This window comes from Amblyomma mixtum, chromosome 4 (assembly GCF_055824585.1).
Source record: "Amblyomma mixtum isolate Tamu chromosome 4, ASM5582458v1, whole genome shotgun sequence".
Taxonomy (NCBI): domain Eukaryota; kingdom Metazoa; phylum Arthropoda; class Arachnida; order Ixodida; family Ixodidae; genus Amblyomma; species Amblyomma mixtum.
The window spans coordinates 42,114,935-42,139,117 of NC_143015.1; the positions used below are offsets into that span (position 1 = coordinate 42,114,935).

Below are 24,183 nucleotides of genomic sequence, written 5' to 3' on the forward strand. Positions count from 1 at the left end.
GCAGGTTGTGATGCTGCTTCAAAGTGACGCGACCTAGGTGGCGCACCTGCCTCCTTGGTTGCTCTCTGGGGACCAGCTGCTCAAGTCACCTGCAGAATGCAATTATTTGCAATATCCGCACCATTTGAGGCAGTAGTCTGGTCAATTTATTGCACTGGTCTCCCTTTAATAATACGTAATTGCATGAGCACATATCACCACCTTCTCTTTTTTTGCTGCCGCCAAGTGAAACTTGAGACGCTGTTTTCTGCAAAGCGAAAAGTGCTCGTGATTATACTCTGACCAGCCTTTCCGCAGCCTCGTCATTACCAATTTCGATTACCATTGGTAACAGGACGCATTACTAGAAATATGCCGAAAAATATTTGGTCGCAAAAAAGCACTTTTTCTGCAATCTAAAGCAGTTTCTGTCGACCCTAGAGACAATATTCTGCATGTTTTCTTTTTTGCGATGTCGACGAAAGCAAAGGGATGCACTGCGATAATTATATCGCAACAGACGTCACGACCTTTGACAAAAGATGAAAACATATAAGTTAGCTTAATTGTTGCGTGGTAAGAGTTGTACTCTCATTTGCATGGACATATAGGAGGAATACTTCCGTTCTTTGGTGAGGAGTTGAGCACAAGATGTTATTTGAATATAAATGAAGCACAGAAAACTATTTTTCAATTTATTTGAAACATTTCCACTACTGTTAATATCTACCTGTAAACAAACTGGAATTTGGTATTATTCTCCGCCACTGATGGGGCGTAGCACATCAGAAAATTCGGATATATGTGATACAGGACCTAAAAGGCGATATAGAAAATTTGGAAATGTTGGACCTGCATTACTTCCCTTATAATTCAGCGCATGTCAATCCGGCCGCAGCCATTGCCAGCGGCTGATCCGAATAAGTACGTGCTATGAGCGATCAGCATAGTAAACAAAATGTTCTAAATCCATCAATTCCACTGAAATCGCAATACCTGTCCTGAACTATTTTGGTTTCATGAACCTCAAGGGCGATTTCTCTGCTGAGGCGATTTTGACGCCAAAATTTTCAGATACACTATTTTTCTCTCTTTTATAATAACGTATGGCAACCCATGGCTCTTTGTTTCTTTACTACGTGACGCCATCTCAGAAAATCGCATCACGGGCACAAACACAGACATGCAGCACCAGCTGGTACCATTCCGCAACTGCGAAACGAACGGCCAAGATGGGTAGGGTCATCGCGCCCATACGGGTGTCAGAGAATGCAACTACTCCGGGAAGTTACCGTTGTGTGCGCCGCCAGTGTGCATTCCTTAAGAAAGCGCGTGCAACCACCGCCGCTCTAGTCCACCCATGGCTCAATATGGCATAGAATTCCCAACGTTTATTCTATTGCGAAGTGTTGTGATGCTTCTACTGCGTATGCCCGTACAGCGTAATGGCGATTCGCGCACCTCACTCTTGCAGGCTATCCTACGGGTGCGGCAAATGTAGTGAAAAGCTTTGTTTCCACCGAAACTCAGCCCTTCGAATTGCACACGGGGTGCGAACTTTTCTGTGAGATTTCGACCACTCTGCTCTGATGCAGAAATCCCCACAGAATGTAACACACTTCGGACCAAATGAGTGGGATTTAAGATCTCGGCCTATAATCATGTATATTTTAATGCAATTTTTTATTATTCGTACCTCTGTCTGCGGAAACGAAATCTGGATCTGTTTCTCGTATGTACTATCGCGATGGAAAGAACCGGGAACAACGCGGCGCCTACGCACGCCGCTGTTCGAATTTTTTTTCTATCGCGCTTTTATCCGGATGCTGCAAAAAATAAGTAAGAGTCGCCCTGAAATGTGTCATTCTTGACTCTAGTGTATTTTTGCTGTCACCGAAGTTAAAGTGCATTGAAAAGAAATTGGAACAGTAGGGCATCTAGGTGCGAATTTTCGCGTTTATTTCCATACCGACAGGACAATTTATGGCCCTCAACGAACACACCCGATATCCAGAATAGTCAAACTTCCAAGCCTTACCAACCATGTGTAAAGGGTGAAGCCATGACTGTAAGGTAAGCCTAATGCGCATCGTTAGGAACACGATTCTCCAGGGCTATTGAACTACGGCTGGGTCAACCTTAGTGAACGCAGGCGCCTTTTTAGGAGTCTCAGGAAAGCGGAGAACACACTCCGACCGTGGCTGTTTTATTTCGCCCAATGAAATCTGTCTGGAAAGCGGCTTTACGTATTTTCAGGAAGCTTACTGATTATACGCCCGTTCCTTTCGGAGAGGGGGAGCTTTAAAGGCTACGCCCAAGAACTATTCATGTGATGAAAGCTATCGAAGTTCTTGGAAGTATAAAACATGACTGGGGTGCACAGATATCTGCTTCATTGAGTTCGCACCAGAAGTATATGACGTCTGACTTGACTGGATGCGGCAATACCCTAGGCCAGCTTGTCAAGCAAGACAATATCACCAGGCGATCACCAGGTTTGGAGTTCCTCTTCAGGGCACAAGAAAATGCACGACAAAATGAGAGGTGTGATGACTGCATTATGAATCATCTTCTAAATTCGCTCTGTTGGGAAACATTTTTTTTTTGCTACACTCCCAAAACATTACATTCTCTTCCTATAAAAAAACTCTACCGTGATGCTAGCTGGAAGGTCGACGTGTTGCTTCAACGAAAATTTTGTTGGTGCATCCAAAGTGGGTGTTTTTTAAATGCTGTAAAACGTTCAGAGAAGACAGTTCATCATCATCATCATTTATTTGACCCTTAAAGGCCCCTGGGAGGGGGTATTACATAAGGGGGGGGGGGGGAATAGTACATTCGTCATGACTCACATTGGTGGGGAAAAAAAGAATTAAAAAAAAGAACAAACAAGAAAACACACACACAACAAAAGCATAAAGAGAAATAAAGTCACGAAAGGGAAATGAAACCATTTATACAGCAAGATAACACATCAGACGTTCTTTAAACCTTACTGGATCGCTTTCAATGACAACCGATTCTGGAAGCCGATTCCAGTCTTGAATAGCGGCTGGCAAAAAAGATTTGTTAAAGGCATTAGTTGATCCGTGTAAACGTTGGATGCTCATGGAGTTGAATAAACGGGATGACGTGCGCACAGGAGGGACTAGAAGGGACTCGCGTAGGTTAGGAAAATTGTGATATAATTTCTGCAATAAACATAAGCGAGAAACTTTGCGTCTAAGGGCTAGTGGGCTGATAGCGATGGATGACTTCATAGCGGTAATGCTGTGGTGAAAATCGTAATCTGAAGTAATGAAGCGTGCCGCACGATTCTGAATGGATTCAATGGTGTTAATTAAGTAAGCCTGGCGAGGAGACCAAATTGCTGATGCGTACTCAAGTTTAGTGCGAATGAAAGTCTCGTATGCTAGTTTACGGATTGATTGCCGAGACAGTGAAAGTGACCTTCTAAAAAAACCCAGTGTTTTTGATGTATCAGCAACGAGTTGAGTGATGTGTTTTTCCCACGTCAGTTTGCTGCTGATTGTGACACCTAAGTACATATATGATTCAACCTGCGAAAGGATAGTTGATTGAAGAGAATAAGGATACGTAATATTGGAATGCTTGCGTGAAATTTGCATAAATTTGCATTTAGTGATGTTGAGCTCCATCAACCATTCGGAACACCAATTGTCTATTTTTGTAGGTCATTTTGTAGGATAACCTGGTCGTCGTGAGAGGAAATGCGACGATATAACACACAGTCGTCAGCGAAAAGACGAATGGACGAAGATATGCCGGATCGGAGATCATTGATAAATATGAGAAAGAGCAGGGGCCCAAGCACAGAACCCTGCGGCACGCCTGAAATCACTTCATGAGTTGCTGAATGATAACCGCCGATGACGGTATATTGAAACCGGTTAGTGAGGAAACAGTTAATCCATGATAGTGTGAGGGGATCAATATTGATGCAAGAAAGTTTTGACATAAGACGTCGGTGCGGGACGCGATCGAACGCTTTTGAAAAGTCTAAAAATATGACATCGGTATGAAATAATGATTCCAAATGCAAATGAAGGTCAGTAGTGAATTCAAAAAGTTGTGTCTCGCATGAAAGACCGGGGCGGAAGCCATGCTGCTTATTAAAGAAAAATGAGTTATTGTGAAGGTGGCTGGCGACTTGAGAGTATATAATGTGTTCCATGAGCTTACATGCAATGCACGTTAATAAAATTGGGCTATAGTTGGACGGATTTGAGCGGTTTCCTGATTTGAATACTGGCACTACCTTGCTTAGTTTCCAGTCTTCCGGAAGCAAGCTGTCGGTTAATGACTGGGTGAATATGATTTGCAAGATCAGGCTAGAAATTATTTTAGTGGACTTCAGAATCTTCGCGAGGAGGTTTTCAGGGCCGCGGCTGGTAGAGAACTTAAGGCTGTCAATAAGTTTCTCGATTCCTTCTGCAGAAATATGAATGGGCGGCGTCTGGTTGAGGTGTGAGCGAGGTAAGACCGGCGTGCTTTGAGCAGGTTCGTGAGTGAAAATGGATGAGAAGTGTGAATTCATTACATTGGAGCGCTGCTCTACCGGTACCAGAGAACCGTCTTCGTTAAGCAAGGAAATGTTATGGTTTTTACTACGCGGAGGAGTAAGAACGTTCCAAAACTTTGGGGGGTTGGTGCGGAGGATGCTCAGTAGGTCTAGATGATAAAACGTTTTCTTAAAACTTTTTAAAAGCTTATTGTAATCCCTCAGAGCAGTAAAATATTTTTCCCATTTAAGAGCAGAATGTGATATTTTGGCAGCGCGGAAAAGGCGTTTTTTCTTTTGCGATAGTTTTTTCAAAGGATTGGAAAACCAAGGTTTGCCTGCGTCACCACGAATGGAAACGAGTGGTACATAGGTATGAATTAGAGATAAAAGTGTGTGTTTGAAAGCCATCCAGTTTTCGTTTACTGATCTACTGTTAGCAGATTCGCGAAAGGAAAGGTAAAGCAGTTCCAACTCTTCGTTGATGCGGGGGAAATCAGCACTATTATAGTCGCGTATGCGTTTAATGGATGGTTGACGAACAGGTGCTTGAATGGATAGGTTAAATAACAGCATTTTATGATCACTCAGACCATCGACACACGACATAGAATCTATTAAATCTGCATCCGTGACAAAAACTAGATCAAGTCTGTTGAAATAACGAGTAGGTGTACTGACTGTTTGAATAAAGTTAAACAGAAGTATTAGATCAAGAAACGCTTTAGACAGACGGGAGTATCCAGTTAAGTTGGCCCAGTTAATATCGGGAAAATTGAAATCGCCGCAAAGTATACAATTAGCGCGGGGAAAGCGACAATTCAATTCGAGCAGGATTGAATGCAATTCGTTAGTAAAGGAAATGTCACAATCAGGCGCGCGATAACAAACAATCAGTATGTATGTGGTTCCAGAAAATGAAAAGTTAACACACAGGATTTCTTGACGGCAGCTAATATCAATAGTGAAGGAAGGCGTGCAGGACTTAATGAAGACGAGAACGCCGCCACCCCTTCGACCGAGCCTATCGCGCCTGTGAATGGTGAATGCTGTAATGTTATCAAGTAGTTCGTCGTTCCGAATGTCAGCAGTCAACCAAGTCTCTGTCAATACCGCGATGTCGGTGCTGTTATCGTCTAGAATAGCTTCTATAGATTCCTTCTTGGGCATGAAACTACGTACGTTGGCAAGCAAGGTAGGCATGGCTCGACATTCAAAAACTGTCGCAGGTGTTACAAGTGGCTGCCATGGCGGCAAGAACGGGCGCAGATACGTTCGCGATGACTGTTATGCTTTAACTTCTTGCACCGTGTCAGATTCATCATCGTAAAAGTACTGTTTGCTGCCAATAATAAGTTTGTCGAAGCGCATCTTGAAGGTTGAGTTGCTCTGCTGGCCGTACGCGAAGAGTTTCCCTCGAGCTAATCTAACACGTGCAGAATAATCTTCGCGAACTTTATACTCCGAATCTTTCAGCTTAGGGCCAGCAGAGAGGATTTAGGACTTCTTTTTAAAGTTGGCCAGTTTTACAATAATGGGGCGGCTTCTAGATTCACGGAACTGTCCCATTCTGTGGGCGCGTTCAATTTCAGCACTTTCGAGAGTTATGGCCAGCTGCTCAGAACAAAATTTGATAATGGATGACTCAGATTCTGCCCAAGTTTCACTCTTAACGTCGGGAATGCCAAAAAAGATCAAGTTAGAGCGCCGGAGACGATTTTCAGAGTCGTCGCATTTCTCCGTGAGCGCCCTAATGTCTGACGATATCTTCCCAATAGTAGGATTAGTGTCCGGACTTGTTTTGTGTTCCTGGGATTTGTAGGTCTCTACGAATTTTTCAAGTGCGTCAACACGGACAGAAAAACCACTGACCAGGATGTCTATTTTAAACCTTACCTTAAAAATTATTTCAAAACATATTTCAAGCCAGTATTAGAGCGCCGCTTAAAACTAAAATCCATAGCAAGCGCATTTTCGACGAAAAGCAAATAAGCCGTTACGATATCTTTATCATTGCCTTTGCAAACAACCTGCGCTTACCTTCCGGCTGTTTGCTATACGGTTCCCGAGCTAATATTTCAATTATTGTCTCATTTACAGCTGCGAAGGCTCTGCAACCTTGTATTTTTGGCAATGCGGACTTCATTTTATCTTCTTTTTCTGTGGTGGACAACCTGCTACGGACAATGTGAGTGCTTCTGTTTTGCTAAAGTTTTAAAGGCTGTAATCTTGAATGCTTTGTCCCTGTGACGCCCATTCAACGTGCATCTGTGTACGGAGCCTCGCAAACAAAGTAGCCGGTCCCCGCCCTGCGTTTATAACAGTACATGGAGTACTCCACATTACCTGTATCATTAACACTGTACCATAAAGAAAATAATCATTAACATTGAATGCTATTATGGCTACCATCTCAAAGTGGCGACGTAGCGAAATGAGCACTCGTGCCTGGTTTCGGCTGCTTACATCGTGTTTTTTTTTAATAGTGGCGAACTGAATTTCCTTTATGAAATCTTTTAACCACTGTATTCCCGTGCTTCTGTATTTCATTCGACTCTAAACCTGCTAAATCTTCATATTTCAGGCTTCCTGTAATAGTTTTTTTTTGCTTTCATTTTGCCCGGATGGACAACTCTACGCCTTTTACAGAGTCAACGGGAGCGAGATCGCACGCTTGTCTTCTTCGTGTTCCAGGCATTGTTGAGAAAGTGCAAATCGTGACAAAGTAAGGGAGCAATCCTTGCTGCGCCACTGAGGAAATGCATTCCCACGTACCCGTGTTTACGCTTCCCAAGCCGTTCTGGCTGTCGCCTCTTCTGCGGTCGAAGATCTCGCCGTACGCTTCCTTAGACAGTTGTGCTCTCAATCAGCTTCTGTGGTAATTATCTCGCCTGTCCTTTTCAAAGGCGATCGATTTGGCTGCGATTGGCGGCAATACTTTCGAAAGTTTCTGCTGATGCTGAAGCTATTGTGTTACGTCATACGAAAACAGCGTTCGAAATTTTCCGGGGCTAGTGAAAATGATCCTTGTATATCGAGTGCCGGATGACAGACACGTGCCTCCAAAGCGCACATGCTGATCGGTCCCAACGCAGAAGGCGTGCTGCCAACTCGTCAACACCTCGCGCCACCAATTACCGTCACGGCGATTCTTGTGTACAGGAGCGCATACCACGCGCCCCATTGGGCATGCTGATGCTGGAGCAATTTATTTTTCAGATGCTGAGAGTTTCTGCTTTACCAACGTCACCATTGTTGGTAATAATTTAACAAACCTGATTGGTTTGCCTACCTGATATTGGCAATAACACGAAATAGTGCGCTTACACGAAAAGGTAATCGATAAAGTTTGAACATCTTTTAGAGAACCTTGTGCACTTATGGAGGGCATAGAAGTGAGACTTTCGACGAATGGAAGAGCCTTCAAATCTTTCCTTTCCTTTCTCATACTTCAACTCTGCTTTGTCTGTACGTGCAGTGATTCAGGCTCAGCTCGAGCTATTCGGCAGTCCCGTGAAAATTCAGATTTGGCTTTCGATGAAAGGAAACAGCGCAGTAATTGTTAGTAATTGACACCTGAAACGAGAAGTAATGCAAGCGAGTAAGGTTACAGAGAGAGAGTTCCACCTCTCCCGTCGCCTCTAGCCGTCGGCGGGAACCCCTTGGGACACAGCGGCAGCAAGGGCTTGACCGATGATGTCCTGCTGGGCGTTAGGTTCTCGGCTGCAGAGCAAAGCCTCCCAGTATTCTAGAGTGCGCGAGCTATCGTATATAGTCGGATATATCCACACCTTGTGGACCAAAGTTTGCTGCCTGGTCGCAAAATACCACTTTGAACTAAATACTTCAGAATGTCACTTGCTGTAGAGTACTGGGGTGGGTAAAACTCCTGATTTTCTCCACATAACCTCCTATTTCTTGTTGAGCGCTCTGTCCGCTGGCGGATCCAAAAAGAAAAAGTGGAAGAGAAAGGTGCCCCAGCAGCCCAAAAGTGGAGAGAGACGTCTGGGCAGGCGGCACACAACACGTGACCGGAAGGGCTGGAACGGCATTTAAGCCTTTCGAATTACTGCCACCAGTTTATTCATGACGATACACGTTAAAGCTTCACTTTCGACGCTGCTACTTCCGCATGCCCAATGCGCTTCTACCTCCACTTGCGATACTTCTCCTAACTGGCGCACATGGAGGCAATTATTGCACAGTCGCCTTTTGGTTTCCTTTGTGTGTCGACATGTTCTCTATGGGCGGTGTCGCGGTGACTCAGAGACGCTCTTCAGACTCCGTGCTAAGCTTTAAGCCCAGTTTTCCGTATTACTGGGTTGAATTTACGGCGCCTCATTATTCGCTTTAACCAAGTGGCGTGACCTTAGTTCTTTGTTTTATCTGAGACGAGTTGCCATTGCCTTGCTGGACATTTTGACGCCAGCACCACACTCGTTTGTAAGAAACGAGTGTTTGTTATGCCTGCAGCCGTTATGAGTGCGCTCGATCGTCTTTACAGCATTCTTCACCTCTATACACTGGTACGTTGCATTTCCTTTCTGTAGGAATATGAACTTTGCACCAAAATTCCCGTCCTTTTCAATTATACATATACTTTTGGATGAGAAACAGAAATTTTTTTTAAATTTAGAACGCTTCCGAGTCAGCATAACGTCCAAAGATCTATCGCTATTTGTAGCAAGAAATCTGAAAGTACTGTTTAGTTACAAACCCACATGCTGGCTGCTGTGCTCCGTTCTTTTCCTTAGTAGGAAGTCAAAAATAAGTCATTTCAATGTCGACGTAACTCACCGAACAAATGTTGATGTTTTGAAGGGTTTCTATGTTTTGGTTTGTAGGTTCTAGGTTTTTCACAACTCAGGCAGTTGCTCATTTCGGCATCATTACGCGTCAAAGAACATAGAAACAGTACTTTTTACTTTATGGTTTTATGCGTATTTCCTATTCAGGACGACATATTCATAACAGGAGAAGGCCGTTAAGACCTTGATGGTGCTCTAATTTTGTAGCGCCTCCATAGGACATGGGCAGCTCGGTGATAATCGCAGCTATGTTTAGTCTTGCCGCCTATGCAACAAGCACCACGGCATAAAAGACAGGGACACAGTTCGCTTTGGGCAAGATCTTGTCGTCTCACGAATAATGTATAGGAATGCCTACGTACACCTCACCCAGTCAGAAATAGCAAAACTAGAACCACTATTACGGGCGGCTTACAAAATGGCACTGGGTCTCCCAAAGACAGCATCAACAACGCGCCTCGTGTCTCTCTGCATCCTCAACACGTCCAAGAAATCTGAGAGGCACAAATATTGTCACAGCTGAATCGCCTAGCCATCACTCGAACAGGCCAGACCCTTCTAACCAAGGTGCACCTCACAGTACCCTACACGGTAGATCAACGGACGGCACTTCCTTTATCGATCCGGAAGAAGATTCGTGTCCATGAAATCCCTCGAAATATGCATCCCACATTTAATGCTGCAGCAGAAACGCCAGAGCCGGAAGCCTGCGCAAGAAATAGGATAGCCGCCCTGAGACGCTCTAGGTGGATGCAGCCGGACCAGTCCTAGGGCGGATGATCATCGCCGCAACTAATCCTGAGGGCAAACTGATCAACTGCGCATCCGTGGGCAGGTGGTACCCCACTCACGTAGAGGAGGCAGTCATTGAGCTAGCGCTAGCTACTAACCCAAACGCTAATGTACTCACAGATTCACAAAACTCCTGCAGAAATGTAAACAAAAGACTGATCCCTCAATCAGGCCTCACACTCTTAGCCAAACGTCCTCCTAATCAAGCCTCAATCATACGGTTTCCAGGCCACAGGGAACACTAGAGAGGGTTTGATGCCACCCACCGGCACGCACGAGCTCTTTATACCGAGATTCCCGCTAAGCCTTCGATGCAGAGGAACACGTAACACTGCCCATAATGAGCTCCGCCGAACACCAATAGACAGGCCAGACAGGCATACCCCACACCTCATAAAACTCCAAACAAGGAAGAACACACCCTTCGGCGACTGCAAACAGACTGTCTCGTAACTCTACCAAAGGTACCCCTCACTCAATAAACCAGAGTGCCCACACTTTGGAGAAATAGCGACAGCTTTTCACATGATGTGGACATGCCAGTTCAATCCTGCCATAGACAGATTTCCTAATTCCAGCATGGAGCAGTGGAAGGCCATTCTTCACACCGAGGACCCCGACCAGCAACAAGGACTGGTTCACAGGGCCCACGCTGCGGCGCAGAGCAGTGGTCTGCCGGAATAGGCGGACCACCCAAGGCTCCGATAATTGCCACTGTTTAAAAAAAATTTTCAATCAATCATTCAATTCCTTAACGGTGCGCCTGATTGTGGGCCCGCGAGGTACCTTAAATTGGTTCCCGATGTTGTGAGCTCCGTAGAACAATCACTGCCCTCTCCTTTGATTCTTTTCGAAAAATACAAGACACCAAGACGATAACTTTCACATGGGTGATGGGCATTAGCGCGGGGGGGGGGGGGGGGGGGGGTTCTTGAAAATATGCGGTCTTAAGGTGAGGTGAGACTTTGAAATCCAGTTTCAAAATTTGGCTGTGCTGCAGTAGCAATCGGCGCTATGGTCATAAAATTTACAAGAAATATTAAAGGTAGACGCAGCTTCAATTTGACTTAAAAGTTTGTTTTAAATTTAGAAGCAGTATTTTTATTTTGTTTTATTTTTCTACGTATGTATCTTTTGTTTAAGATCTACTATCGGCAGAGTGTTCCAGCTTTGTAGAAAGGTAGCAACAAACGCTTCACTGCAGTTGAACTAGAAATATGCGCCTACAAAAAAAAACTATATTTGCTGCGTTTTTTCCTTCTGTCAATGCATGAAAATTCCCACTTATGACAGGTATTTTATGCTAGAAAAATAAAAATGCACCTAGGCTATTGATTCTAGTTCCAATTATGTAACCACTGCTAATTAACAGATCAGAGAATTTTTGTTTGCTTATGCCTCATAGTTGCCTACAAAAGGGTACACAAACTTCCAAAAATGTTGTTTTGACATAAATGCCGGGAAATCTTTCAAAACATTTATATTCTTCAAAAAATCCGTAGACTAGTCTTTTGAAGTAGCAGCATCTCCATACCCTTTCTCTTTGTTTATTGCGTGCCGCCGCGGTGGCTCAGTGGCTATGGTGCTCGGCTGCTGGCCCGAAAGACGCGGGTTCGATCCCGGCCGCGGCGGCTGAATTTCTTTGGAGGAGAAATTCGAGGCCCGTGTACTGTGCGATGTCAGTGCACGTTAAAGAACCCCAGGTGGTCGAAATTTCCGGAGCCCTCCACTACGGCGTCTCTCATAGCCTCAGCCGCTTTGGGACGTTAAACCCCAATAAACCAATAAACCATCTTTGTTTATTGCGTCCTTCCTTTCCTGTTTAGCTGCAGATCTCAGCTTGAATAACTTTTTTGGACCCGCCGTCTGTCTATAAGTGCTAGCGTTGACGCACACAAAGGTCCAGGGGTGGCTCCCAAATGTTCCCGCACCGTTAATCGTGCTACAGTTCCGTCATTAGAGCACGCAATGGCATAATCGACAGCTGTATCAACTGTTTTGAGACTGACAAAGGCGGTTTTAGGAGACCTCACCCAAATTAATTGGTTTCGTGCCTCATTAATGAAGTAAAAAACGGCACAGCGACGACGGACAAGACAGAAGATTGGTTTGGTTTGGCTTAAAGTCCCAAAGCGGCTCAGCCAATGAGGGACGCCGTAGTGAAGGGCTCGGGAGATTTCGACCACCGGGGGTTTTTTAGCGAGCACTGACATAGCACAGTACACGGGCCTCTAGAATTTCGCCTTTATCGAAATTCAGCCGCCGCAGCCGGGATCGAACCCACGCCTTTCGGGTCAGCAGCCGAGCGCCGTAACCACTGAGCCGCCGCGGCGGGGCATAAGAAAAATGGAGGACAAGCGCTGTGCCTCACTGACATTCTGCGTCCGCTCATGAAGGCATCTTGAAAGCAGTACGAGACCTGCAAGCTCGCGGTAAATGGGTTTCACAGCGTCCATCATTCCTTTTGGTAGAGAATGTTTAAGCACATAATGATTGCCTGTTATAAGGCCCCGGTTGTACCCACAAGCCGTCTTAAGGAAGAGCCCGTGCTGAGGGCTTTCTTCCGTAGATAACTTATGAAGGTGAGTTGCCCAAAGAGCTCTCTTCATCGCCTGGGCATTTTCTGTATTTTCACAAATGGCTTTTCTATTTTATAACTGCAAAGTACCAATTTATTTGTGAATAATCTACATTTTCCTCCTAGCGATAAGTCATCAGATAGCTTTGTGCCTTTTTTTTCTTTTTTAGTGCTCGCATTCATGTGCCAAGGCGCTTTTGAATGTCACTCACACACTCCAGCTTTTCAATGAGCTAGTGATAGGGTTTCGACTCACAGGCAGCTCTCTAAGCTCTAGAATCCCCATCAGGCTTGTGTACTTCAGACCATATTTTTGAATGGAACGATTGCATATTTTCACTGTACCAGCAGGCTCAATTCCACTTGAAGGCCCTTTGTAATTAGCTCTGCAGCAGGGATTTTTGGTTTCGCCCTTTCCGGAGGTTTGGCAATGATTGCTAAGAATTGATCTGTCGAGTACCTTGCCGTTGTCTGCAGACATCACATTCACTACGCCATATTTTTATCAGTAGCCTCTCTTCATACCTGTTCCGTCAACTGTTACTGAACTGTTCTCACCCAGTTCTCCTCACAAACTTCTCGCTTCACTTGCAGCATCATTCATGCTTTCTTCGGCGACTATGTTTGTTGCAGACCGCTTTTCATTGATGTAGGTCTCAAAGTTCGACACAGGAGGTGGCAAATCCAAAATTACTGTCACAAGCTCACCGCCGTCGTGTCCTCTGCCTGTTGCACGGAGCACATATGCAAATCGCATATTTATGTCGTAAATGTGGGGCCGCTCTTTTAGGGAATTGCTGGTTCGCATTTTTGTCTCAGTGCAACACGCAGTGCAATTGAAACTAGTCTTGGAGCACAAACCAAAACCAATACTTGTATGTGCTATCTCATTCAAACATATTGAGTCACAGTTTGCACAGTGGAAACAAGCAAACTGTGTTTTGCTAAAGTCGAACAGCGTGGCAAGGTACAAAAACGAGTGTGCTTCTGTCTTGAGAAGTTTCGTTGAGCAGTGCATTCAAGCATATTTTAAATGAAGAAGCACGTGGTTCCACCTTTACCTTTTTCGAGGAGCTTCTAAAATCTTCTGGACGACTGGCTAAGTGCCAGCTGCCATGAAATTTCCGTTTTTCCGTTAGTCTCTGGCTTCTTCCCATTGTTAGTACACCTACAGCACAAGTAGACAGTGTCAAAGCTTATGGCGCAGCCACGAACAGAAGAGCAATAGGAGGAGCCCTAATGGCTTAAAAAAGTACTACTCAAAAGAATAAATTCCCAAACCGAAACTGAAACCTTAACGTCAGGGACTTTCTGCGTGTATCGGAAACAACCACTTTTCCTGTCAACGTGTCGATGAAAAAGGACAAAAAAAATTTTTGAAAACGCGAATACCCAACTGTAATAAAGTTTCACAAAGATCAAGAAATTCTCAGATGTGTAAAAAATCGCAATAATGAACTGTTTTACTACACGAAGTCTCACCCCGCTTTTAAATGCAAACCCTGCGAGGGGGGGGAGGCGCTAGCGTCGGTGACGGGAGCGGTCGCATACCGCGTCGGCTCCGTGACAAATCGCAATCAATTGCGATACACCAACTTTTTTCCCTGCAAGCCTGGTATTATCGTCTCCAGGAACCTCAGCGGCACCCGTCTATACCCCGTTTGTTAAGGTGGGGCCAATTTTCGACCACTTTTCGGTCATTTGAAGCTTTCGTCACGCCGCGGTGGTGCTAAGCCTAACGGCGCCGGGGCCTGCGATGGCCCCGGTCGGGGATCCCTCGGCTCTGGCGGCTCCAAATCAAGTCACCGGATACGACCCGCAGTCCTTGTAGATCGTAACAATGGATACCCATCAATCCGGGGATACTACTCAAGGCGAAGATCCTGTACCAACCGAGGACGACGATATGGTCCGCGTCTGGCGCGGAAAGAAGAACGCGGCAGCGGCATCGAGAGACGCTGGTGCTGGTGCCACCCAGCAACAGGCACCGGCTAGCTCTGCGCATACGCAGGGTGGGAGTGCGCTGAACGCAGCCTCGAAGAGCTCCAAGCAACTCCGGTGGCGGCCGCAGAACACGCCGCGCATTGAAAAAGATGGCATCGTTGTGGTGCTGAAACCAAGAAACACGGTCGACCTCAAGGCAACGTTTGGTCCTGGACAAGCCGGCGCTGCAGTCCGCAGGATCCTCGGGGACGACGCAAATGCTGGACTTGCGGTGTGGCCCGTTTGGGGCCAAAACATCCTTGTATGTGCACTGAAATCAGTCGACGCCGCGGAGAAGCTACTCCGGGATATTGTGCTGCCGGTAGGGGAACGCGAGCTACCGTTCCGGGGACACCCTAAACTCTCCGGTGCGTTCTGTCGAGGCGTCGTGACTGTTTCGCCAGACGAAACGTCTGAAAGCGTTAAAAGAAAACTCAGTGCGGAACAAAATGTGGTGTCTGTCCGCAAGCTAGGGGGATCCCCGGTTGCGGTGATCACCTTCGCGGGGACCAAGGTGCCACGGACGGTGTTGTACAGCTACGAACGGCTGCCTGTTCGCCTGTACAAGAAAACAGTACCAGCATGCCACCGCTGTGGCACAGTGGGCCATCGGGCCGATGCGTGCCCGCGACCGCAGCCGGGACGCTGCAAACACTTCGGAGTCCAGGTTCCCGATGCCACTCCTGACGGCCTGGCGGAACATGACTGTGTTCCGAGCTCCCTCATCTGCGGAGGCGGCCACCCTACCGGAGCTCCTGGCTGTGCTGGGCGGTTCCGGAAAGCCATCAAACCGAGCTCCCCACCCGGATCGAAACCGAAGGCAAAGACGGGGCCCAAGCAGGCTCCTCCGCCCAAGGTCAAGAAAGCGCCAGCCGATCAGGAAATCAAGGCCAAACCCGGCACATCGAAACTTGTCAAGTCCGCGACCCAGGCGGTGCCCCCGGTCCTCAATGCCAGGGACTTCCCGCCCTTGGCACCCGTGCAATCACAGGTGAGCAGTTGGAGTAGGGCAGTCTCTGGGCCCCCTACCCGTCCCTCCCCTACCCGTCCCTCCCCTACCGAAACCGCCCTACAGCAGCAGGTAGAGGAGCTCAGGCGCCAGAACCAAATTCTAGCGCGCAAAATTCGGGAATTAGAGGCCAAATAGGCCGGGTCATCCGAACCAATGCAAGAAGCTGAGCCAGATGACGAGGATGACGGATCATCCGTAACATCTTGCCTCACTAGCGTCTCGCGGCAGAGCGGGGACACGGTAGTTGGATCAGCTGGTCGCGTCGCCGGCCTAGAGGCACTGCAGCGCCAAACCGAGCAACTGGAGGAGCAAGTGGCGGCCCTTCCGAATCAAATCATGTCAGCAGTCCGCGAGTCCTTCCAGGACTTGTTCAAGGCAGCTTTAACGCAAGCACTTCCCGACCTTATGGCCCAGGTCACTGACTCGGTCCTTAAAGCCGTGCAGCCCTGGGTCAGCACCCAAATTCAGAACGCCACTAGCTCCGATTCCCCTCACCTCAAACGTAAGACAGCCTCCCGCCAGGCAGCGAAGGAACACGGTTCAGGCTCGGCAGCTGTTGGGTCGGTGCGGCCCCTCGCTGGGGTTGCGCTGGCTCCCGGCCAGAGCTAGACCGCTCCCCCGTAAATAAATAGAACAAGATGGCTAGCACATCTAATAGGAATGATAAAAACCTTGAAAAATTCCAAATCATCCAAATCATCCAATGGAACTGCAGGGGTTTCAGGGCTTGGAAAAAACGGTCACACCTCCAGCTCTACCTGCAGTCCCTAGGTGACATGCCGGCACTCGTTGCGCTGCAGGAGCCCGGCATAGACGCTAAATTATCAGGCTACAGCACCTTTCAGGGGGGCCCCTCTACGTGCATCGTGGTGAATAAGGCTTACACCGGGGTTCAGGTCGACTTAGACTTGAGTACCGAGCAAGAATATACAATGGTCCGGGTACTGCCTCTCAGACGCCGCGACCCGTCAATAGATATCCTCAACATATACTGCCCTCCGCATAAGCCGCGCGTTACTTTCAATGAAATCTTCCTTCGCGCGATAAAAATGGCAGCCAAAGAGCCTCTAGTGATCGTTGGAGAGTTCAATGCTCCAGCCTTCATTGGGGCTACTACTTCGAACAGGCAAGAGGACGCAAGCTACCGGCGCTCATCTCCACCCTCAGCCTCACGTTACTCACGGACCCGGCGTATCCCACCAGAGTGGGGAATTCGGTAACCCGCGACACGTGTCCAGGCCTTCTCTCGTTAAAAATGCTAGAGCGGCTGCCTGGGAGAACTTGGGAGATTCTCTAGGCAGCGACCACCTCCTTCTCCGGATTATACTCATGGCGAAGGCAGCGCGCAAAAAATGGGGTCAGGCCAAGCTGACCGATTGGCACAAATTCCGAAATCACACTATCCCTCCCGTACTATTTTCCGGCGGCTACGCGGAGTGGGCTAACCACATATACAACATTCAGAAACAACACGTCACAACACTACAAACCACCGAAGAGATCCCCGCAGTGGACACCCACCTCCTGCATTTGTGGGAGGCGCGCCGGAGCTTAACTATACGGTGGAAAAAGCAGAAAACTAATCGCGAATTACGTGACCGCATAGTCAAACTCACAGAGCAAGCTGCAGCGTATGCTGCCGGACTCTCAGATTCAAATTGATAGCACGCTGCGACGCCGCAGCTCATCAGATGAGCTCGAAGAGGACGTGGCGTCTCTTTCGCAGTCTAATCGACCCCTCTCAAACGAGAGGGGAGACGCAAAAGCAGCTCCGGCGGGCTCCGCAAGGGTATCAAGGTACGACGGCGCAACTTGCGGACACTCTGTGCGACAGATATATTTGTCGTACGGAGGAGCCGCCTGGGCCTGAGTACATGTACTCTGGCAGGCCCAATGAAACACTTGATGCCCCTTTTGAGTTGCACGACCTTAAAGCGGCCTTAGCAAAAATGCGCCGGGGTACGGCTCCGGGACGGGATCACATAACAGTGAACCTGTTGGCGAACCTACCGGACTCAGCCTACCTCCATTTATTAGAATACATCAACCAGATCTGGGACGGGCGTCCACTCCCTCCCGAGTGGAAAACGTCACTTGTGACGTTTATCCCTAAAACAGGTAAGGCCGTGAATACGGACAACCTGAGGCCCATATCACTGACCTCATGTGCGGGAAAGCTAATGGAGATGATGGTTCGGGATCGCCTCTCTCCATACCTGGAGAGTAAGGGCTTCTTTGCAGTCACCATGTTCGGGTTTCGCCCCCACATGTCTGCACAGGATGTCCTTCTCCAGCTGCACAGGGATGTAATACGACCCACAACTATGCAACACAATGACAAAGCCATCCTCCCCCTTGATCTGAAAGGGGCTTTCGACAATGTTAAACTCGGAAGCATCCTAGCCAACTTGAGTTCTACCGATTGTGGGGCTAGGGCCTACGCGTATGTAAGAGATTTCTTGACTAATCGCCAGGCCTTTCTTCGGATTGAGGGCGAGGAATACGGCCCTTACATGATGGGAACACGGGGTATCCCTCACGGAGCGGTGTTATCACCGCTCCTGTTCAACATAGCTATGATGCGCCTCCCAAGCCAACTGGCCCGGGTGGAAGGCATTCAACACGCGTTATATGCAGATGACATTACAATTTGGACCACTAAGGGGAGCCTTGGGGACATGGAGGCCCGCCTTCAGCAGGCCGCTTCCATAGTCGACGCGTATGCTATTGACTGCAGTAAAAAAGAAGCGTGGGAAGTCCTTTGGTTCTTCTCCTTCATCAAAGCTGCTGCAGCGCACTGCACAAGACCCGACAAACAGCGTCGCTCGCTCTGAGCCTAAGGCGCCACAACATGACAGGAAGATCAGCGACAAGCATCAAACCGGAAACTCTGAACAAGATATCACAAGCCTACTCATTCCGATGCTGTTTGCAGCCATCAAGGCTCTTATCCGTGCAAACCCCTCGTCAGGAGGACTCCCAGAAGTAGAAGCTGTCCTTGCAATGGAGCCGTTGGTGTCGCTCTCCTACGCTCCGCAGGGGCGTAATACCACACTTCAGTAATCATGGCTTCAACAGCGAGAACTTCGCCGCAGCTGACAATCCACAACATCTTTCGTACATGCACCATTTTCCAGTGGAACGCTCGCGGGCTACGCTCTAAACTCTCAGATTTCCGACAGCTCGTGCGAACGTACCGCTTCCCCTTCATAGTAATCTGTGAATCACGCGTCGAGGAAACTTTCCGACTCCACGGATACTATTTCCATCATTCACAACGACCAGATAACGTCAGTAGATTGCTGATAGGCTTTCGCAAGGATATCCAGGCCTCATCGGTTGATGTCCCGCCTCACAGTGACAATGAATACGTGTGCGCTGTCACAGTCATTGCCGGACAACAGTACACTCTGATTGGAGTATATCTTGAGCCAGGCACGCCGCTTGATGCTATGAGACTTGATAACTTGATAGCAAGGACGCCCTCACCGCATATTATTTGCGGAGACTTCAATGCTCATAATGAAATTTGGGGCAGCTCACATACATGTGCCCGAGGTGCCAAGCTTGCAAAACTTCTCTCCAAGCATTCGGTTCAGCCATTAAATGATGGCAGCATCACCTACCTCCGAGGCCCGACGACTACCAGCAGCATCGACTTGACATTTGTCACAAGTTCATTCGCCCACAACTTTGGCTGGTGCACTGATTTGGAGACACGCGGAAGCGACCATTACCCAATCCTCATATCGGCTTTCCATGCGCAGAGGAACCCAAAGAAATTCCTTACAAAATCTACAGACTGGAACGCATACAAGGGCGCTGTAAGCAGAGGAATTACTGCGGCAACTCGCAATGAGGAATTAGCATCAACAATGGCGTATTGCCAGAGAGCGAGTACACAAATTACAACTAAAAATGATAGCCTCAAATGATGACACATTTCAAAGGCTCTGCGCTATACGCCGGCGAGCTGAAAGGAAAGTTCTGCGCACAAAAAGCCTCGATGACCTACGTGCATGCCGACGGGCACAACGTCACATTCGACGCTATATGGATAAATTCAGTCGGCAAAAGTGGCGTGACTTTTGTTCTACGCTGGATGTGCGCCAACCAGTAACCAATATTTGGCGGATAGTTAGAGGTATGCGCACGCCACCTCAACAACTCCACCCCTTCGCTGCACTCTCCCTTCACGAACAAAAATCTATAAAAGAAGTCTCAGAAGAATACTGCAGGCTACTGTCGGCAGGGTCAGGGCATTCGACACTCTCCGCAAATGGTCAATCAGGCATCCCAAAGGCGGCAGTGCCATCGTTAGACCTGCCTTTCACAATGGAAGAACTATCCACAGCTATCGCGGAGACAAATAGACACACGTCTCCGGGTCACGATGAGGTGACCTATGAAGCCATTGCAAAGCTACCCCACACCTCCCGTCTTCGACTCCTGGAGTATTACAATTCTTCCTGGATGACTGGTGAGGTCCCCACGGAATGGAAGCTGGCGAAAATTGTGCCTGTTTTGAAACCCTGTAAGCAGCCAACAAGCTACGCATCATTCCGGCCCATTGCCCTACTGAGCTGCGTAGGTAAGCTCATGGAGCGCATGATCTGCAAACGCATAACTTGGTTCCTAGAAAGCCGAAATGAGTTCCCCCAAGAAATGAACGGGTTCTGTCAAAACAGGTCTGCGACTGACATTATCATCTCCCTCGTCTCATCAATTGAGGAGTACCTTCATGCTGGGTACATCCGGACAGCCGTTTTCCTAGACATCAAGGCCGCCTTTGACTCTGTCTTTCACCATGCAATACTCGCCGCCTTTGCCAGTCTTGGCCTTGGAGGAAAGCTATACAAATGGATTGGGCATTATTTGAAAGAACGGCAAATTTTTATGACCACTCCAAACGGTCCAACACGCTTTCACGCAGTAGAGAGGGGCTACCACAGGGAGCGGTGCTCAGCCCTCTCCTGTTCAATATTGCCCTTATACACATAAGAAGAAACCTTCCGCGAGGGGTCCGTATAACAATTTATGCTGATGATATCTGCATCTGGACCGCATCACGCTCGCGCTATATCACCCAGCAACATCTACAGAGAGCGCTATTGCACATTTCGATGTACCTGGCTTCCAGAGGTCTTCGTCTCTCGCCAGAAAAGAGTGTTGCAATGGCGTTTACAAGAAAAACGATGACCCGATATCCGCTGCTCCTAGGCGGACGATCGCTACCATATGTACGATCTCAGCGATTCCTGGGTGTTGTAATCGACTATAATCTGTCATGGACACCTCAGATCAAAACACTCCGCGAGAGGATCACTGCAGCATCGCAAGTGTTTAGGTTCATGGCGGGAACAAGGTGGGGTAGTAACTGCCGATCAATGCTTCTGCTTGAAAAAGCCTACGTTGAAGGAACCTTGCGCTACTGTCTACCAGTGTTTCAAAGATTATCTACATCAAGCAATAAGTCTCTCGTTGCCGCACGGAACAACTGCCTGCGAATATGCCTTGGCCTCCCAAAGGGTTCCTCTGCATCAGGAACAGTGGCGGAGGCAGGATGTCTCCCACTAGAGGTGATTGCCGCCCAGGAAACTATGCGCACCCATCTCCGCCATGTTCTTCAAGGGAAGAAGCACTTCCTGCACCGTGTCCACCTAACTCACAGCAACTCTAGCTTTGGCCAGGCAGTGCAGCTCCTGCCCATCCCTACTATTAATCAGCCACAGAAACTACTACCTCTGGCCTTTCCTCCATGGACACTCTCTCCTCTAAAGGTGTGAATGCAAAGAGCCGCATGCCACAGGCAGCGCTTCTGCAAACTACTCTCGCCTACTTAACGGAGGAATATAGGCAGCACACCCATATCTTCACCGATGGTTCAACTACTAAAGAAACCTCATCATGTGGCCTTTATGTGCCCTCAACAGGCCATGCCCTTTCTTACCGGCTGCAGCGGAGGACATCCTCTACGACAGCTGAGCTTCACGGCATTAAGGAAGCTGTTTCTTACATCCTGCGCCGAACCGCCGACCGTTGGGTTATCTTCACCGATTCGAAAGCATCTCTCCAGATCCTGGCCAAACTGCTGAAGAAAACGAATCACCAGCTAGTTTCCCTGGACATCGGATATCTACATCATTTAGCTATTGCCGCAGGCCACTGCATAATATTTCAGTGGGTACCTGCTCACTGTGGCATTCAGGCTCATGAAAAAGCAGATGAAGCGGCCCGTAAGGGCCATCAACATCGAAGATACATTAGAACTTTTTTTACGAAATGTGATGCGTCCCAGGTGGCCAAAAGTTTTTCTTCCGAAGAAATGTATCGGCTTTGGAGTTTGCCCACATATCAGTACCAATTTCTTGACTCAATCGACCCACATCTTAGATCAAGACTCTCACTCAGAATTCCTCGACATCTGGAAACACTTTATCATCGACGTCGTCTTAATGCTGCATATACAAACGGCTTACGATACAGTTTTAGACAAATGGACAGTCCGCACTGTGACAACTGTACCGCGATAGAAACTGTGGAGCATATCTTGCTTGAGTGCCCTGCATACGCCAACGAGCGTGCGTACTATGAACATTGCATGCAGAAGCTCTGCTCAGTGCCCCTTACAATGGACAAAGTTTTAGGTCCCTTAGCCTGCCTTAGGCAACAGAGACTTGCAATGACTTTTCTATTCACATATTTAAGAGACATTGGACATCTTGATAAGCTTTAAACTCACTTTCACGTCACCTTCATGCATTCTTCATGCAGTGAACTTCGTCAGCCCATTTGACGGACTATGCACTCCATCACTCCATAGGTTACATCAATTCTCGCCATTGCATCCTTAGTACCCATTTCATGGCCGCATTTTATCTTCGTTTTTTTTACCTCTCCCACTCTGCTCTCCTTCTGTCTTTATCTCCCAAATTCCCCTCCCTACGCAGAGTAGCATGCCAGCGATTTTTAAACGCCGGCTAAATTCTCTGCTCTTCATTAAAGAGTCTCTCTCTCTCTCTCTATTGACTGTGGGCTCCAATGTGCTCCAACGAAATCAGAGCTTTTGCATGTCAGAGCGAACCCAAAGGATAGGACAGCAATTCACATCTCTCTGTCAGGAGGTCCTATTAGAGAGGTGTAGGAGCTCCGTATTCTGGGCCTTTTCATTCACCACAGACTCAGACCGGACTCCACCATTCTGAAACTCAAGAGAGTAGGCGAACAGGTAGGGCGCATGATCCGCCGCGTTTCCAACAAGCGGGGCGGTCTGCGGGGCAGGGACGCGCTTCGGCTCGTCTATGCCTTTGTGACTAGCCGGATCCTCTACGCCGTGCCATATCTCCGCACTACTAAGCAAGACGAGGCGCGAATAGTCGCCGTCATCCGCAAGGCAACTAAGCGAGCCCTGGATCTCCCGGTGGCTACCTCTAATGCCAAACTCAAGGCATTGGGGGTACTAAACTCCTACCAGGAGCTGCGGGAGGCCCACCTCGTGAACCAATACACGCGGCTCATGCAGACGGCCCCTGGGCCCCGCCTGCTAAACCGCTTACACATCCAACACGACTGCACTCCAGAGGAGGCGGAGCGTACCCAGTACTGTGGCGCCATATGCTCTGGGTCTCCCCGCTCCCCCGTAACATGGACACCGACATGCACGTAAACAGGCGACAAGCGCGGGCTCGGGCTCTTGAGAGACAACACGGCTCCCGACCCGGTGTATATTATGTAGACGTAGCAGGACCATCGCCCACGGGATTTTACACGGCCGCTGTCGTTCACCAGGAAATGCACGTTGATGGACTCTCTTTTCGAGCCCCGAATTCAATGCGAGCCGAGGAAGTAGCGATAGCGCTTGCTGCCGCCCACGCCAATTCGAGAATCATCATTACGGACTCCCGAAAAGCATGTGATCATTACTTGGCAGGGGAGATCTCCCCCTTAGCTGCTTGCATTCTAAGACGAACTGCCACTGATCCAACACCCAAAAGAATCATTTGGGCTCCTGGCCACCAGGGCTTACGAGGTAATGAGGCCGCTGACGCGGCTGCCCGAGCGCTTACTCACCGGGCTCCTCATCCCAGCTCTTCTGGCTCGGAGACTAACCAGCCGCTCCTGCGATTCAAGGAAATTATAACGCATTATAGCGACATCCACCGACATTTCCCGGCCCCTGCAAAGGGGCTGAGTAAGACGCAGGAGCGAACTTTAAGGCGCCTGCAGACAGGTACTGTACTCTGTCCTGCAATCTTAAAGCATTACGATCCTAACACGGATGGGCGATGCCCACACTGTGGGGAGACCTGTGATATCTTCCACATGGCGTGGGCATGTACTCAAAATCCCCACCTCCCCCCTTCCCCTACCCCTTCCAGAGAGGCATGGGAGACTGCCCTTCTCAACTGCTCCTCGCTTGAGTCCCAAATGGCTCTGGTGAAACGGGCTAGAGACGGGGCATTGTCATGCGGTGTCCCGGACTAGGGACGCCGACCATGAAGCGGGGCCA

General features: G+C 48.3%; 1 long non-coding RNA gene across 1 annotated transcript in view; it reads left to right on the forward strand.

Moving 5' to 3' along the window:
• Nucleotides 1-6,598: 6,598 nt before the first annotated feature.
• LOC149346324 (uncharacterized) overlaps nt 6,599-24,183 on the forward strand; it is a 116,921-nt gene continuing 99,336 nt past the window's right edge. The window contains exon 1 of the long non-coding RNA XR_016292068.1: nt 6,599-6,689. This is a non-coding gene — a long non-coding RNA (uncharacterized LOC149346324). The remainder of the gene's footprint in view (nt 6,690-24,183) is intronic.